Genomic DNA, 16,868 nt, shown 5'->3' with positions numbered 1-16,868 from the left:
AAAATGGTGCATGGCTCTGTGGACAGTGACTTGAAGGACATATTAACCTCATCATGATAAAATTTAAGAATAATAGACAGCAGAGGCAGTTGTTATTCTGAATGATAGAGTCATGATAGTTTGAAAGGTTAAAAATTTTGAAAGTCAGGAATGTTAGGCTAAATATAAAAAAGCTTAGATATAGGGAGTGGGAAGACGGCTTAGTGAGTAAGGTATTTGTCACACAAGGACATGACTTAGGAGCTCCAAAACACATTTACACCAGACAGTGGTATGCGCCTGCAATCTCGGCACCCCCAAATAGATAGGCTAAAGATAAGAAGCAGAGACAATAGGATCCCAGGAAGCTCCTAGGCAAGCTAGCCCCACATAAGGATGAACAGCATCAGATAGGAGAAAATGCCCCTGGGTATTTTAGTTGGCCATACATTTAATAGGAATCAATGGTAAGTTATAATTACAACATGTAAATGTATAGTTTTTATTTATTCACTTGTTAATTTATGTAATGCTTATTCGTTGAGTCCATGGTGAACCTGACATTCTACTATACAAAAGAATAGAGGGATGAGTAAAGCAGGTGTTTAAAGAAAACAGGGGCATGTAGTTGTGTAAGATTCCTTTTAATTATGGTTTTCAGCCTGGTTTGGATGACTTCTATCTAGTGATACACGCACTACAAGTTTGATGCTTGAAACAGTGCTGTCAGGAGGTGCTGTGGATCTCTCTGAGCTAGGGAATTATGGGAGGCCCTCAGGTCTCGGGGAGCATGCCATTGAATGGGATTATGGAACCCAGCCTTCTTTCTCTTTGCTTTCTGGTTCATAACCTGCCACACGTTCCCACGAGAGATCCAGAGCTCTGAAACTAATTGCTCTTGGCCTGGAATTTCTAAAGCTATGGAACAAAGCAAACCTGTTCTCTTTGCAAGTTATCTCAACAATGTTGTCACAGCAACACCAAGCTGTCTAAGGTAAAGTTAGTGTGAATAACAAAATTCCCAGAGATTGTACGATCTTTACGTCTCTGACCTGTCCCACCTCTGGGGTACAGTGCTCAGCTGAGGCTGTGATGTGTTTTGGGAAAGTCAGAAGACAGATGGTAGTTTAATGATTAATAAACTTTAGCATACACAAGGCTCAAATTGGGGGATTGCTAAAACTCAGAGTGCCATGTTCTAAGCTCCAGAGTTCTTGGTTCGACTGGTTTCAAGAATTGCCATTTCTAGGAAGATTCCCTAAGGAGATGCTAATGCAGTTAATTTGGGAGACTCCATTTGATAGTCAGCAATTAATGTGATGGGGTTTGAGAGGACCAGGACCAGAGGGTGTGTTGCTTGCAGGATGCTCTAATGAGACATGAAAGCTGTTTTGAAATGTCTGCAGGATATGTTGTATTTAAAGTAGATTAAATCCATTCTATTTGCTCTCTGACATAGAGCATAGACTACTTGGTATGGGCAGAGATAGATTATGGAGAAGCCTAAATAATGTTCATTCCTCAGGCTGACTTTAGACAGGATGGACAGCTCAGAAAGAACAAGATTTTCTCCAGGGTTTTTGAACCTGGTGATGACCTATCGGAGCATTATATAAACAGAAAAAAGCCAATCACCTACCGAGAAACTAAGGGAGTCAGGGAAAAGGCAGGGAGAAAATACTTCCAGGTTACCAATGTCTCTGTTCCTAGTCTTTTCTGAAGTTTGTTCCTTTGTCTTTGAACTTTATGGAGTTACCTCTGTAACCTCTGAATAAATTCTGTGTATGAGTAAGCTAGCTCTTTGCTTTAATGTTCTAATCACAAACCTTAATGGACAAAAAAAAAAAAATCAAGCAACAGTAAAGGAGTGCCGTAGTTAGGGCATCTGTTGAAGCAAGCAGCATGGAGAGCATCTCTTGCAGCTAGCATCATCTCGGGGCTGTACAGTGAGCAGATGATGGATTACAGAGAATGGGGGGTGTGGCAAAAGGTAGAGGAATTCAGAGTGGTTTAGAACTAGGACTGAAAGATGAGATACAGGGATAAGAGAGAAAGGGAATAAAGAGAGAAAGGGGGAAAGAAAGTGTTAGCATTTCTTCTAGGTTCTGCCCAACAGTTATCTAGTAACATCCAGGTAAGTGGCTAGCTTGCTATATAAAAACTGTCATCCCTTTCTCTCTCTCTCTCTGGCCTCTCTGTCTCCCTTCCTCTCTGCACCCTCCCCCCATGTGTTCCTGGCTGGTCTCTTCCCTTCTTTCTTTCTTTCTCTTCCCTTTTTCCATCCCTTCCTGTCCCCTTTCTTCCCCATACTCTCTTGTCACGGCCCCAAATAAACTTCATTTTATACTAGACCAGTCGTACATGGCTGGTACCTCATGGGGTGGAGGAATTCGTCAGCAAGGACCCACTAAGCACCCCCTCTTGCTGCATCATGCCACTGCATCACAAAACATACCAGGAGGGAAAAGGAAGAGAGGGGAAGGAAGAAGGGAGGGGGAAGATAGTGACAGAGCACATTGGGGCTGAAATCAACCAGGGTGGAATTAAAATTCAAGGGAAGGAGCTGGTCTTTAGAGAAAGCTTCACCTGAAGACAGGCTCAGCCTTAATTGGAGTGGTGTGTGAGAGGGTCGGCTAGATGCAGAAATTCACGTAAGTCTGGAATGAGGTAAGTTCCTGAGAGAGAACAGAGAATCCTGGCTCGTGGAGGATTGGGTGGGAAGCTTGAGGACAAGGTGATAGAGACTGGAACGTATCAGATTAGGAATTCAAGAGGGACATCGAGGTGGACTGGCCTTTTTAGTAGGAGATTTACTAAGGAGTTCTTGAGGCAAAATGTAGTTCCCCTCCTTTGGGTTTCATGGGGGCTGGTTTGGAGGGGGACCGCCTGCATTACTGAGTAGATCACAGGACTGCAGTCTGGCAGCCTTTGGAGTTGGGGGAAGGGAGAAGACTTAGCTCTACTTGGTTTCAGAGTCACAGCAGGGAGCTTGTCAATTTCCTAGAGTCCAGTTACCTGGGGATGCTGCTGAATTCTCTAGAAGTGAGGATTACAGACTCACAGCAGGGTGCCTGTCACACCGGACTTCCCTCCTTACTTCCTTCAGTCCCCAGATTTAAGAAAGAGGGCTGAGTAAGTTCTGGCTGAAACCTCTGATTTTCAAGTCACTCAGGGGAAAAGAGGTCTTAGCTAAAGACATAACAAGGTCTCCTGGGACAGCATAGTGCCCAGGTGGATGACATGGTGACTTAAAATTGATGCTGGGGGCTCTTCATAATTCTGTGGAAAAAAATAAAACCAAACGATTTTACTTCTCTTTTACACCTTTGGTGATTTAACACACTCGATGGCGAGATACAAGGGTGTTAAGTGGCTGAGAATCCTGCCAAGAGAATAGTCTGATTGTGCCTAGCTTTGCACATTTCAAATTTGAACATTCATATCTCACCTGCAATTTCTACTCACATCGTAAGGACCGGTGCTTGAGGGACACCAATTTGAGAAATTCAAAATGAAAAACCTGGTGTAGAATCCTATCCTCCATGTTGTGTTTTATAAAAAGATAAGGAGAGAAGAAATATGTTTGGTGGATGTGTAGGTGTGGGGAAGGGGGTGCCTCTGCGGGCCCATGCTGAGGCATCCCTTCCCCCTGAGGGACCAGCCACACAGTGGAATAGTATAGAATAGAGTTTATTCAGGGAATGGGGAGGGGAGTTGAGAGGGTAGAGACAGAGAAAGGCAGAGGGAGAGAGAGTAGAGGAGTAGAGGTTGGCCATAAGCCCTTGGAGAGATGGGGAAGGGGAACTGGGAGAGAAGGGTTGCAGGAGCAAGAAGACAGAGCAAGAGCAGGAGAGAGAGGAGGGGGCAAGCAGCCCCTTTTATAGTGAGACAGGCATACATGACGATTGCCAGTTAACTGTGGGGTGGAGCTTAGACAAAATGCTAACACTCCAGGTTCCCAGTGAGGCACTCTGCTGACAATCGATGGAAGATTCCTCTTATTCCATCTCCCTATTCATCCCGGTGTCCTTGAGATGAGGTCCAGTGTGTCCTTGAGCCTTTATTGAGCACTGGCCGCCCTTTGTTAAGTGCTTTGAGCTTTTGCTGTGTGTCATACTCAGCACAGACACAAGGTGAGTTGCCTGGATTGAAATCCTGACTCTATAACTTTTTAATACTTACATGTTTTGGATAATATTTCTTTGTTTTGTTTTTTATATCTACATGCTTCCCTTTTGTTTTTTATTCAAATAAAAAACATGGAAACAATAGTGTCAGGCTCAGTGTTACAGATGTGTCAGGATAATAAGTAAATTGTTACATGTAAAACATTTACACAAGTTCCTAGACCACAATGGTTATTTTGTTACTCCTACTACTACTCTATCACTACCATCATCCCATCACCCCGACCATCACTATCATGTGACAATATCAACACCATCACCACCATCAGCATCAGCATCACTCTTACCATCATCATCATCACCACCACTACCACCACCACCAGCAGCAGCAGTAGCATTATCACCACCATCATCACTGCAATCACCATCACCATCAGCCTCAGCATCACACTTACCATCAGCATCAGCACCCTTTACTCATCTGAGGTGGCCTTTTGCACTTCATAAAATCTCAGTTTGGCTTTGCAAACTAATGTTGACTCTGGGAATCTTTCCCCCAGAGAGTTTAATGGAAGTGATAATAGATACAAGTGGGTTGGCCATACAGAAACTGCTGCTAATAGTGAGTTTAGCAAATCTGTCTTCCTTCCCACCACCCACATTTCTAGGATATCCCTAATACCCTGATCTTCAGAGTGAATCTTCAGCAACGTGTTATTGTCTTGTAAGTCTGAGGTAACTATTATCTTCACCCATCTGTCCATAGATCTGCCCTTCAGTGCTTTCTCTAGACTGCATTTTACCAAGAATTTCCTTCTTGAGGTAGTTACAATGAAGCTGTAACTTTGAGTAACTTACTTACTCTTTGCAAATTCCTAGTAAACTTACCTTTCCCTCAAGGAGAGAAGAAACATGCTAGTATGTCATGTCAGGGCAGTCTCTGAAGAGTGGCCAAGGCAGCCTGAAATCCAGGACTTGCTCAGAGCCTCAGTTGCCCACATGGGGGACTCTTTAGATGTGTTTCAGGTATGAGATCGAAAGGAGTTTTAACTCAGTACCAGAGAAAGTTCTGGTTCATTACAGAGACCACTAGGGGTGGTGGGAATATACACATGGGATAGCTTCTTGTTGCTATGGCAAACTGCCACACTACTGATGCTTTAAATATTACAAATGTTGTTCTTTGAATGGGGTGACAAGTCAGAACCAAGATGGCGACAGAACTCACTCCTTCTGCTGCAGCAAATGACCCTTTCAAAGACCATCAGAAAACACATGTTTGCATTACATTCATCACAGTAGCAAATTTACAATTATGAAATAGTAATGGAAATAATCTTATGGTTGGGGGTCACCAGAGCATGAGGAACTTGTACTAAAGGGTCCCAGCTTTAAGAAGTCTGAGAATCATGTTCTGGAGGCTTCGGGACAGAAGCTGCTCCTTTGCTGTGTGCATCTTCTAGAAGTCCTCTCTGTTGGGGCTCATGGTCTCTCCTGACTCCAGGCTCCGAGCTCCCTGTCTTCATCTTATGGTCCCCATGTTTCCTATGATAGATGCTGAGCCTCTGATCAGCCTTGCTCTGATCAGGATGTCTGTGAGTCTAGCCTGGACTATTGAGGGGTACCTGCCATTCTTAGTTTAACTACAAACATAATCTTTATAACTTAGGATAACATAGTCAACCATTTGGGGGATTAGAATTGATATTTCTGTATTAAGGAGGACATTTCTGCAACAGGTGCAAGCGATTTTAAGGAAGTAGGAAGAAAAACATCATTTCACTATAGAATTCTCTGTGTTGAATGCTGTAGGATGGAGAGAATTTCTTAAACAATTACCAGGCCTAAGGGTATCTATTTTCAGATAGGTTTTTATATTACCTGATTATTTTATGTATCATTGCTGTCTTTAATTAATTAAATTCATAAAAATAAAAATAGAATATAAAAAGCAAAAAAAATATGCTGAAAGATATCTTTTCCCTAATTCCCCGTGTAATAAATAGCAACATTTTGAAATGTACCATTAGCATTATTTGCTTTAGAAAAAGGAAATTAAGGATTAAAATTAGCCATTTTTTTCTGACATAGTAACATATTCTTGGATTTGATAACACCATGTAGTTTTGTGTATTTCTAAAATCTGACTGTATTTTGAGCATTATCCAGTCACTAAGTTTTAAATTAGAAGCATAACTTAATAGAAAATAGTTTGCCTAAAATAAGTTTGACCCCTAACAGTACTAACAAATAAACAAACACAAACAAACCTCAAACCTCATAGTTTAAATAATTGGAAGAACATGATTTATTTATGATAACATATTATCAATTATAAAAATATTTTGGCATCATTTATACTGTAAAATAAATTTTAAAATGGAGCCAAACCTTTGAAAGGAGACAAAAATTTTATAGCACAAATACTTTAAATCATCCTATAAAAACATTGTATGTGTTGTTTCCACCCTGGTTTGTGAGAGTCTTTCCATCTTCTTTAATACCAGATGATGCAATAGACTTAAAATCGTGTCTCATTAGATATATGAAAATTAGCTTCCTGGCATCTTTTTCCATGATAACTTGTGGATGTTTCCTGGCCATATTTATATGTCAATTAAAATTTATTTTTGTATACTCTCTGAGATAGGAACTTCAGACATGCATGTGCACACACATATGTGAGCACGTGCACACATGTGTGTACATACACACACTGTACACCAATTGTTAGAGTAGATGACACTCAACTCTCCATGTGTATCACTTAGGATCTTCAGACATCAGCGTTAGAGATTTGAAGGTGAGACAATATTATTCCATCTTTAATTGCAGTATTTAGGCCATTTATATTTAATGCAATTACCAGTGTGGCTTAGCTTAAGTCTAAATTCCCTCCATTTGATCGTCATTTGTCTTACTTATACTCCATTTTTCTTTGTTTTTTTATTCAATAGTTTTGGTTTATTGGTACTTATTTTCTTTGTTATAGCTAAATGGCTAATGATAGCTAATGATTTCCAATGTCTGTTCTAAAACTTATCAGAATATGCTGTGAAATCACATGTGACTTTGCATAAGATGTAAAGTCCATGGTCACTTTCTGACCCTTGGGCTTCATCATCACATAACAACACACCATTGTTACTTTAAATGCTAAAACAAACACAAAATGAAAACAAAGATGAAAACCAAAAGACAACAGAAAAAGAAGAGAGAAAACTTCTATTTACTAATGCCTTTATTACTTCCTTTACACTTCATTTCCATGGCGAGGCGATCCAAATTTCTACCTGGTATCAATTTCCCTCTGCTTAAGGAATCTGAAGAATGTACTTACATTTCCTGTAGCTTGGGTGTGTTATACCTGTTTGTTTCTTTATAAAGTTCATTATTTTCTCTTAATCTTTGGGACTTAGCCCTCTTCTTTCTTCCCGTTAAGCCTGAGAGGGAAGGGCCGGGCTATGAAGGGAGGGATGTGGCCAGAAGTGGGAATAGCCGTTGTCCCAGACTCCCATTTTCTCTCCATCCTGCTTTCCACCTCCCTCAGTACTCAGCCTTTTCAGAACAGCTGGGGCCTGGACTGGGTTACCTATGAGCTGAATCAGCCTCTCCTGAGTCCCAGGCCCCCTGCAGTTCCCCGGGTTCTCTGTCCTGCAGCCTCTTGCCCTCTGGTTCCACTTTATATCCACCTTTTCCTTTTGTTCAATTTTTATTTTTATTTTATTATTATTAAATGATGTGGTCTATGGAGAAAAAATAAAAATCTGACTTAGTTTTAACTAGTAAAAAAAAATGTATTTTCTGCAGGCAGAATTCTAAGTGATTCAGATTCCCTCTCTCTAAGCATTTTAAACATGCCATCTGTTGTCTCTGAGCTTGAACGATTTATTCATGGAATTGGAGATGATTTTTGTTGTTGTTGTTGTTTCTTTGTATGAATATCACATGCCCCTTTTCTAATCCCTCCCCTTCCTGTATGTGTGTATGTATGAGTGTGTGCATCTGTTTGTGTATGTGTGTGTGTTGTCTGTGTGAGTGTGTCTCTGTCTGTGTGAGTGTTTATATGTGTATGAGAATGTGTGTATGTGTATGTGTGTGTCTGTATGAGTGAGTGTATCTCTGTATATGTGTGTTTGTGTCTGTGTCTGTGTGTGAGTGTGTGTGTGTGTATGTGTGAGAGTGTGTGTGTGTATCTTTATGTGTATGTGTGTTTGTGTCTGTGTGAGTATGTGTCTGTGTGAGTATGTGTCTGTGTGTAAATGTGTGTGAGGGTGTGTCTGTGTATGAATGTGTGTGTGTACTCATGTATGGAGGCCAAGAGGTGACATTAGGTGTCTTTTTCAGTCATTCTCCAGCTTATTTTTTGGAGAGGTCTCTCAGTGAGGTTGTAGCTCATTGATTTGAGCAGTCTGGTTGACCACTGAGCTCCAGGGTTCTGGATGCCTCTGGGCACTCACATACACAGACACAAACACACATACACACAGATATATGCTTACTCATACATAGACACACACACATACACATTCTCTCTCTCTCTCTCTCTCACATACAGACACACACACACACACACACACACACACACACACACACACACACATAATCTGGGCATGAGAGATGCCACCATGTCAGGCTTAGTCTCCATGCTGCTGGGATCCTAATCAGCTCCTCATCCTTGTGCAAGGACTTTCCCAGCCAAGCCGTTTTACTAGACTACATTTTTCCTCTGGGTTTGTAAGACCTCAGTAATGTATTTTAACTTATGCTGTGACTGGGATGGGCCTTTCAAACACATGTGTTTATCTTGTTTTAGATTAATCAAAGCACACATGTGAACTTATATATTCTTCAGTTTTGGAAACATTTTAGTCTTAATTTCTACAGACATGAATTTAAGTTAGTCAGTTAACCAGTATCTCCTAGTTATCACAGCCAATCATTTCCAACCTCTTTTTTTTTTTTTTTGTCTTTAGAATATTGCTCCATCTCTCCTCTGCAATTTTTTTCATGTGCCTGCTAGCATGGGCTTCTGCTTGCTTTGTCTTTAAAGTGAGATGGAGCTCTAAAGCTGAGCATTGCCAACTGGGGACAGGTAGATGGGTGAAGGGCTGCCCTTCTTATTATCTTGGGTGGAATGGAAGTCCTTTCTCTTCTCTATATTGCTTCACAGGGATTGTTGTCTCTGACCAGATGTTGGTAGGTAGTACAGACTAGACATGGTACAAGAATGGATTTCATCATAGTCAAGTAATACAATGCTTGTCTAAGAAAGACCAGCAAGAAATTCACTCCAAATGCTTTGAAAATTATGTCTCTAAATTTTAAACATTTCCTCACTACAACTGTATAGGCAGTTGTTGGGAGGCTTAAATTGCCCCATGCCTCTGTCCTGATTATTTTCATAGCTTCTACTTGTTTGAGAAATAAGCTGGAAATTTGATTATCTCAAAGAATGAGACGTACAGTCTGGAACATGACTCTCAGAAAAATAGTTGGTTTTCAGTGCTTCCCCTCATGACTCTTAGACTCTGTTGGAATTCAGTGGGAGTGCAAGGAGCTCCGGAAGGAGTCCTTTAATTTTGTGTTGTTGTTGTTGTCGTTGCTGTTGTTGTTAATGACAGTCTGATTCAGGGAAAGTATTGACAAACCCTCACTTCATTCTCTATATTGACAAGAAGTTCTCTCTTCTTAGTCATGTGACAAATTATAGCACACATTCCCATTTCAACAGTCAACAGAGTAACCTACCTGTCAAGCCATTCTAACTGATTTGAATAAACATGGGTGTTCAGACCACGATGGGTTATATTTAAATCGTAGACCATACAAATTTAGATGGCTTTCAGACATCCTTCATTAAAAATAACATACCAGAAAGCTCTTCCTTGATAGTCTTGAAGTTAATGTTTTTAAATGTCATGATGCAGGGCTGACTGTTTTCTGGAACAACAACAACAACAACAACAACAACAACAATACTGTAATAATAATTTATCATTCTTGACATTTTCCTTTCAGATTAACCACACTGCTGGCCAATAGAACTGATACCCTAATAAAGGTAAAGAAAAATTTAAACCCTCAAAGAGAATTCTCCTTAGAGAAGAATTTGAAAGCTACAAGATATGTCTAACCACACCTCTTGCTTGACTTGACTGATGAGTTTCATGCTAAGTTATTACCAACCATTAGAGAATTGGACTGGAGGAAGAGTAAGATACCTGCTTCAAAGACACATGAATGTTTTTACTTTTTGTCGATTAAAAAGAAAAATGGCCGTTTTGGTTTTGTTAGTCATTTGTGGCCCCATTCCAGGGGGAAATGGAGCTTTTTTTTTTTTTTTAACTGACCTAACTCTGATATCCTAAGAAAACCTTAACTTTTGCTTCTCTTTTTGCCTGGAATGAGCTCAGAAAGCAAAAGTTTGTTTTGATGAGGTAGGAAGCCATCGGCCAAAGCAATGTCATTTTACGCGACCAGAGACTTCCGTTGCCCCACGACTTCTCCCCAGTGATGGCTCCTATTGCTTCAAATTCATTTTCTTTAAGTATTAAGTTTTGAGACCGTCCATGTTTCTCATTAACAAAGCCTTGGCAGTTTATTATTAGCCACTCTGACAGGAGGATCTTTAGGGTATACAGAATTGAACCAGGCAGCCCAGGTTCCCCGAGCAGATGACTCAGAACAAAACTGAACCTCTACTCAACTCCTCATTTTGTAGCCAACAGTCCTGGACAGTCTCTCTCTCTCTCTCTCTCTCTCTCTCTCTCTCTCTCTCTCTCTCTCTCTCTCTGTGTGTGTATGTGTATGTGTACGTGTATGTGTGTGTGTGTGTAATAATGTTCTTTAAGTCTCTGTAAGTCAAGGACAGGTGGATGAAACAAACTCAGAGAGGTCTAGTGATTGGCGGGAGGCTGTATAGCTTGTTAATCATATGCTAGAGTATCTAAGGTCATGTGACCAGGATGCATTGTTTCCCATAGTGTACCACCAAGCCTAGTCCACAGTAGTATATATCCTAGACTGGTTAAAAAAGAACAAAAAACAAAAAACAAACAAACAAAAAACAAACAAACAAAAAACAAACAAACAAAAAAAACCAACAAAAAATGGTCATAGCAACAGTACCAGCAAAGATCCATGAAGAAGGGTCATTTTAATGTTTATGGAATGAGAATGATTATCTGATTTAGATTTCAGCTCAACAGGAAAAAGTAAACATTCTTTACTCCTGGAAGATAACATAGATGAAATACTGCTTAAAAGATAACAAAGCAATATTTTTGAAATATCGGAAACAAAAGCATCACTTAATTTAATGCCCCAAATGATTGCACCAGGAAACCCGTCTCAGGGACAAAAGGCGTGGCTTAGCTGCAGTGGCAAGAGAAATGTCGTGGAAGAGAAAGATCAGTTTCCGTTAGTCAGAATGTCATGGATTAAAAGAACAAGCATGCTAGGTAAAACGTAAAAGCTAATGAAAATTTGAAGCCATTCTGTAACTATTTAAAAACCATTGAGTTACATGGAGACAAAAAAGGCGCAAAATTTGGGGGAAAGATTACCAAAGGTGAAATTATCATTAGAACCTAGTCCACTTATATCATAGAATCACACATGGATTGAACAATAAAAAGTATGTGTGTAACACATTTCTGGTTGGGGTCTCTCTTGTCCCCTCCCCCTGTGTGTTGGGAATACAAGTGGGTTCCACCATGCCTGGCATCTCTCTCTGTCTCTCTGTCTCTGTATCTTTCTCTGTCTCTGTCTTCCTCCTTTCTCTCTCTCCTGTCTCTCCTCTCTCCTCTTTCTTTTCTCTCTTTCTCTCCTCTCTCCTTCTTCTCTCTCTCCTCTCTCTTCTCTCTCTCTCTCTCTCTCTCTCTCTCTCTCTCTCTCTCTCTCTCTAAGGGTTTTGGGGGAAAAGTTTTCAGTCTTCTTGCCATCTCCCTAGCTTCAGATACCGACCCCTTTAATGCAGAGGAGAGTATGGCTACTGCTTTGGAAGGGCTTTGGATTTCATGCAGTGGCGGACTTTGGGAGGGAAAGGCGAACCTTCCACAGTGCCCTTCATCGTTCTGTTGGAAGAAGAGGCTGCTGCCTTACCTACTGCCTGGCTGGGTCGGTGATGCTAACCCAGTAAAGATCTTGATTTAGTCCGACTTGTTCTGCCCGTGGGGAGACAACCAGGAATCTAAAGGAAAAGAGCTTATTTCATATTTTCCTTATTTCTTCTCCCTGTGGCTCGTGGAGTTCTCTCAACATTGCAGCATCTATTCAGTCTTAATGACAAAAGCCTGGGATAATCTGTCTGGGGACCACACTTATTCCAACATACTTGTTCCTCTTTAAACTCATGGTGCTGTTTGAATTTATACAGGATGCTTAAACGTCCTTCAGACAAAACCAGACATAACTGATTAAATGAAGAAAATTATATAGGAAAAGTTAAAAACAACAGAACACAAGACAAAACAATCTTTTACCCACCCGGTAAAGAAGCTCACATAGATATGTCAGTCAGTGATATACAGCAGGCTCCCTCTGACCTTTCCACCTTTGGCCTGGGTCGTCTTCTTGGCTGTGGGTCTCATTCTGTTTCCATCATCTCTTTGTATTCTCAGTAGCAAGATAAGTCCAGGTATTAGAGCTGGAGAAAATTCTGACCAGCAATTTTTGAGAAAGAACATGAAATTACTGGTTTAACTCTTTTCACATGTACCTCAGTTCCTCACTCAGAAAACTTTCTGGGTGATCCTGATGCCGTATCAGTTCCAGGTTCATGGACGGCTCCTGTGGATGCTGCAGACTCAGACAGTACCTTCCTAGACTCTGCTGTGGGATGAGGTGGGGACTGTGGTGCCTGCAGCAAGCCTTGGTGAAGGAAATGAACCTGAGGCCATGTAACCCAGGAATCCTATGCAAGCTTTGGCTTAGGGAGCAGGTAGGGGTTAGGCAGGCAGAGTGCAGGGACAGGTGCAGGGGGTCTCCAGCTGAGGAGCAGCAGGAGGGCAACACAGAGATTAGAGAGGGCAGATCCATGTGGGCCTTGAAAGAAGAAAACTGAGCTGGAGGCACAAGAGGAGTAAGAGGGGCACAGGAGGAGCAGGAGGAGGAGCAGCAGCAGCATGAGGAGAAGCAGGAGGAACAGGAGGAGGAGGGGAGGAGGGGAGGAGGAGGAGGGGGAGGTGGGGGAGGAGGAGGAACAGCAGCAGCATGAGGAGAAGCAGGAGGAACAGGAGGAGGAGGGGAGGAGGAGGAGGAGGGGAGGAGGGAGAGGAGGAGGAGGAGGGGGAGGAGGAGCAGCAGCAGCATGAGGAGAAGCAGGAGGAACAGGAGGAGGAGAAGGAGGAGGAGGGGAGGAGGAGGAGGGGGAGGAGGGGGAGGAGAAGGTGGTGAGGCTGGGAGGTTACTGGCACTGTGTCCTGAAGGATCCCACTTCTGATCACTTAGGCCATTCCTCCTTTCTTCCAGAGACACAGCATGGGACAACACTCAGGCCTCTAGGCTGAGTTGCCTTTACTATAAATGAGATGTTCATCTCTATTGGCTTCAAAGATCAGCTTTAAATCTGACATGAGTGGGCATACAATCTGAGGGGCTTCTTCTGTGTTTGATTCAATACACAGAGAGATGAACTTTTGCTGTGGAGGGTCAAGAGCTCTACCAGTTCTGTGTTTGGGTGTTTCCATTGAGAATGTAATTGTAATTCTTTCCTAAGTTCAAAGTTAGGAAGATGGAGGGAGACTGTGCTTTGGCTTCCAAATGTAAGAGTTTTTATAAGGAGCTATGTTCTGCCTATTTGGTTCTTATGAACTTGCACATTTCTCTAGAGGTGTTTCCAAGCTGACCCAGAATGCTAATGTGCTGCAAGCTATTCGCATTTTCATAGTCATAAGTACAGTGTGTGTATGTGTGTATATGTATGTGTGCGTATGTTTGTATATGGATGTGTGTCTTAGTCAGGGTTTCTATTTCTGCATAAACATCATGACCAAGAAGCAAGTTGGGGAGGAAAGGGTTTATTCAGCTTACATCTTCCACATTGCTGTTCATCACCAAAGGAAGTCAGGACTGGAATTCAAGTGGGCCAGGAACTAGGAGATGATGCAGAGATCACGGGGGGGGGGCGGGGGGGGTATGTTACTTACTGGCTTGCTTCCCCTGGCTTGCTCAGTTTGCATTCTTATAGACCCAGCCCAGGGATGGCACCATCCACAATGGGCTAGGTCCTCCCCCCTTGATCACTAGTTGAAAAAATGCCTTAGAGCTGGGTCTCATGATGGTATTTCCTCAACTGAGGCTCTTTTCTCTGTGACACACAAAACTGGCCAGTACAATGTGTATATGTATATGTGCATGTGTGTATTGTGTGTGTACATTCATATGTATATGTGTGTATATGTGTATGTGTGTATATGTATGTGTGTGTGCATGTGTATGTGTATGTTTGTGTGTGTATGTGTTTACGTTTGCATGTGTGTATGTGTGTGTGTTCAGAGGTGTACACAGCTGATGTACCCACCATTCACTTGTGGAAGTATCATGACTGTGGTGAAGCATCCCCCACAGCCTCCTCTGCACAGAAGGGCAAAAGCTGGATTACTTTCCTCAAAGGTAAGGAAGTGAAAGCAGTGTTGATCTAGCCTGTGCTATTCACCCAGGGATGTCCCCTCTTGAGAGGATGAAAGTGACTTTTCCTGCTATTACATAAGGAACATCTTCCTGCAAATTGAACAGCTGTCACTGTCTCTTTAGGTAGTAAACGGTAGACTGTAGTTTTGCAAAAGCTCCAGTAGGCAGAGTGAGCAAAGAGGAAGATTTCAGTAATACATATATTTTTTTCAGGCTCACAAAGTGCGCAGTGTTAGGCAGAGTGTGACTTGTTTTCTCCTTTCTCAGTGATCTTCCCCAGCCCCCACCAGGATGAAGATATAGCTGATGAAAACAAAGGTCTGTTGATTTTCAAGCCTCTCTTGTACCTGGGGCCTGGTGAGAATTTGGCCAAAAATGTAATTCACAGTGTAATATTTCTAAGACTCTCAATATGGACAGTGCATTTTCTGACTTTTACATTCTCTACATTCTATCTTTGTGACTAAAATCTGGATGTGATCTTTGGACATGAGAGGCAGTTATGAAGGGAACCACAGAAATGTTGGATCTGAAATCTTTGGCTCCCTCAGACTTCATGTTAATTGATGACAACAAACACTTACATGTGTAAATCACAGCAAACAAATTTCTACTAATTGCAGACAAACCTGATTAATTAGTAGATTATTAGTAAGTGGCCAAGAAACCATCCTGTGATATTTTAGCCAAGAATGTGACTGCCTTTTGCCTTTGTCCTAAAAATTTCCATGAGACTAAATTGATGAATTTTGATTAATGATATTGGCAAAGGAGATTTCAAGACAGCCTAGTATTGTGGTTATTAGTAACATTCTTTTTTTCTTTTCTTTTCTTTTTTTCGGAGCTGGGGACCGAACCCAGGGCCTTGCGCTTGATAGGCAAGCACTCTACCACTGAGCTAAATCCCCAACCCCTATTAGTAACATTCTTATTCAGATCTCTAATGAAAAGGAGCAAGCCAGACAAAAAGATATACAAAGTGTATAGTCTGAAGAGAAAAGGAGCACGAAGAAGTGTAATGGAGGTAAGTCCAGTGCTCAACAAGATAAAAAGCTTAAAGAAAATCCTGATGCTAAATGAAATAAAAGGGTGCTTAGCCTCAGGACAAGACCCCACCTTGCTAACTTACAACTTGAGAAAGGAATTAAAGGAACAATTAAACAGTGGAAAGAACTATCAACAACAGAAATCTGATGCAAATGTAGTTGACAGAGTGGGCCAAGTCCTATCCTCAGCAAGCAGCAGAGCTTGGTAGCTTTGGCCAGCTGGCTCTGACTTTAGAATTAAGTATACAAGTAAGGGGCTGTGGAATGTTCTTCCATGGCTGAGGAAAGCTGCCGAGGCCAGGCTTGTGACATGATGGCCAGGAGAGGCTGTTGTGTGAAGCTGTGAAGGTCAATCCTGGATTGGATTGGGGAACCTTAAGATATTGGAGATCCCAGAGTTTGGGATATCTGCCAAGGAAAGCTGCAGACTAGATGTGGAACAAGGTCAAGAGAGAGAAGTGTGTTGCAGTCAACAAAGCTGAAAGGAGTTAGGGATCTGAAGAATGCTTTGACATCAGACACGGAGATGCAGAGTTTGGAGTTTGCCTTGCTGGTTTAGGTCTTGCTTCCTTTCTATGTCCCTCTGGAATTGTAGTGCACATCCCATGCCATTGGATGTTGGAAGTAGATGATATGTTTTTTGCTTTTGATTTTACAGTAGTGTTTCAGTTAAGAGGTTGCCATGAATCCCAGAAAAGACTTTGAACTTGGACCTTCAAACAGTGTTCAGACCATTATAGACTATGGGAGCTTTTCGAGTTGGATTTGAAGTTGAATGTATTTTTATTATAATATGGCTATAAGCCTATGGGGGCCAGGAAGAGGAATGTAGTAGCTTGAATAAGAAAGACCCTTATAGGCTCATGTACTTGAATGCTTAGACAGAAGGGAATAGAACTGTTTGAAAGGATTAGAAGGATAAGGAAGAATGCTGTTCCTAGAGTATGTGTGGACTTGGAGGAAGTATATCACTGGGTACACGGGCTTTGGGATTTCAAAAGCCCACACCATGCCAAGTCTTTCTCTCTTTGCCTGTGGATCAGGATGAAGCTCTCAGCTACTGCTCCAGCATCTGCCTGCA

Source organism: Rattus norvegicus, chromosome 7, assembly GCF_036323735.1.
Source record: "Rattus norvegicus strain BN/NHsdMcwi chromosome 7, GRCr8, whole genome shotgun sequence".
NCBI lineage: Eukaryota > Metazoa > Chordata > Mammalia > Rodentia > Muridae > Rattus > Rattus norvegicus.
This window is presented reverse-complemented; position numbering follows the sequence as displayed.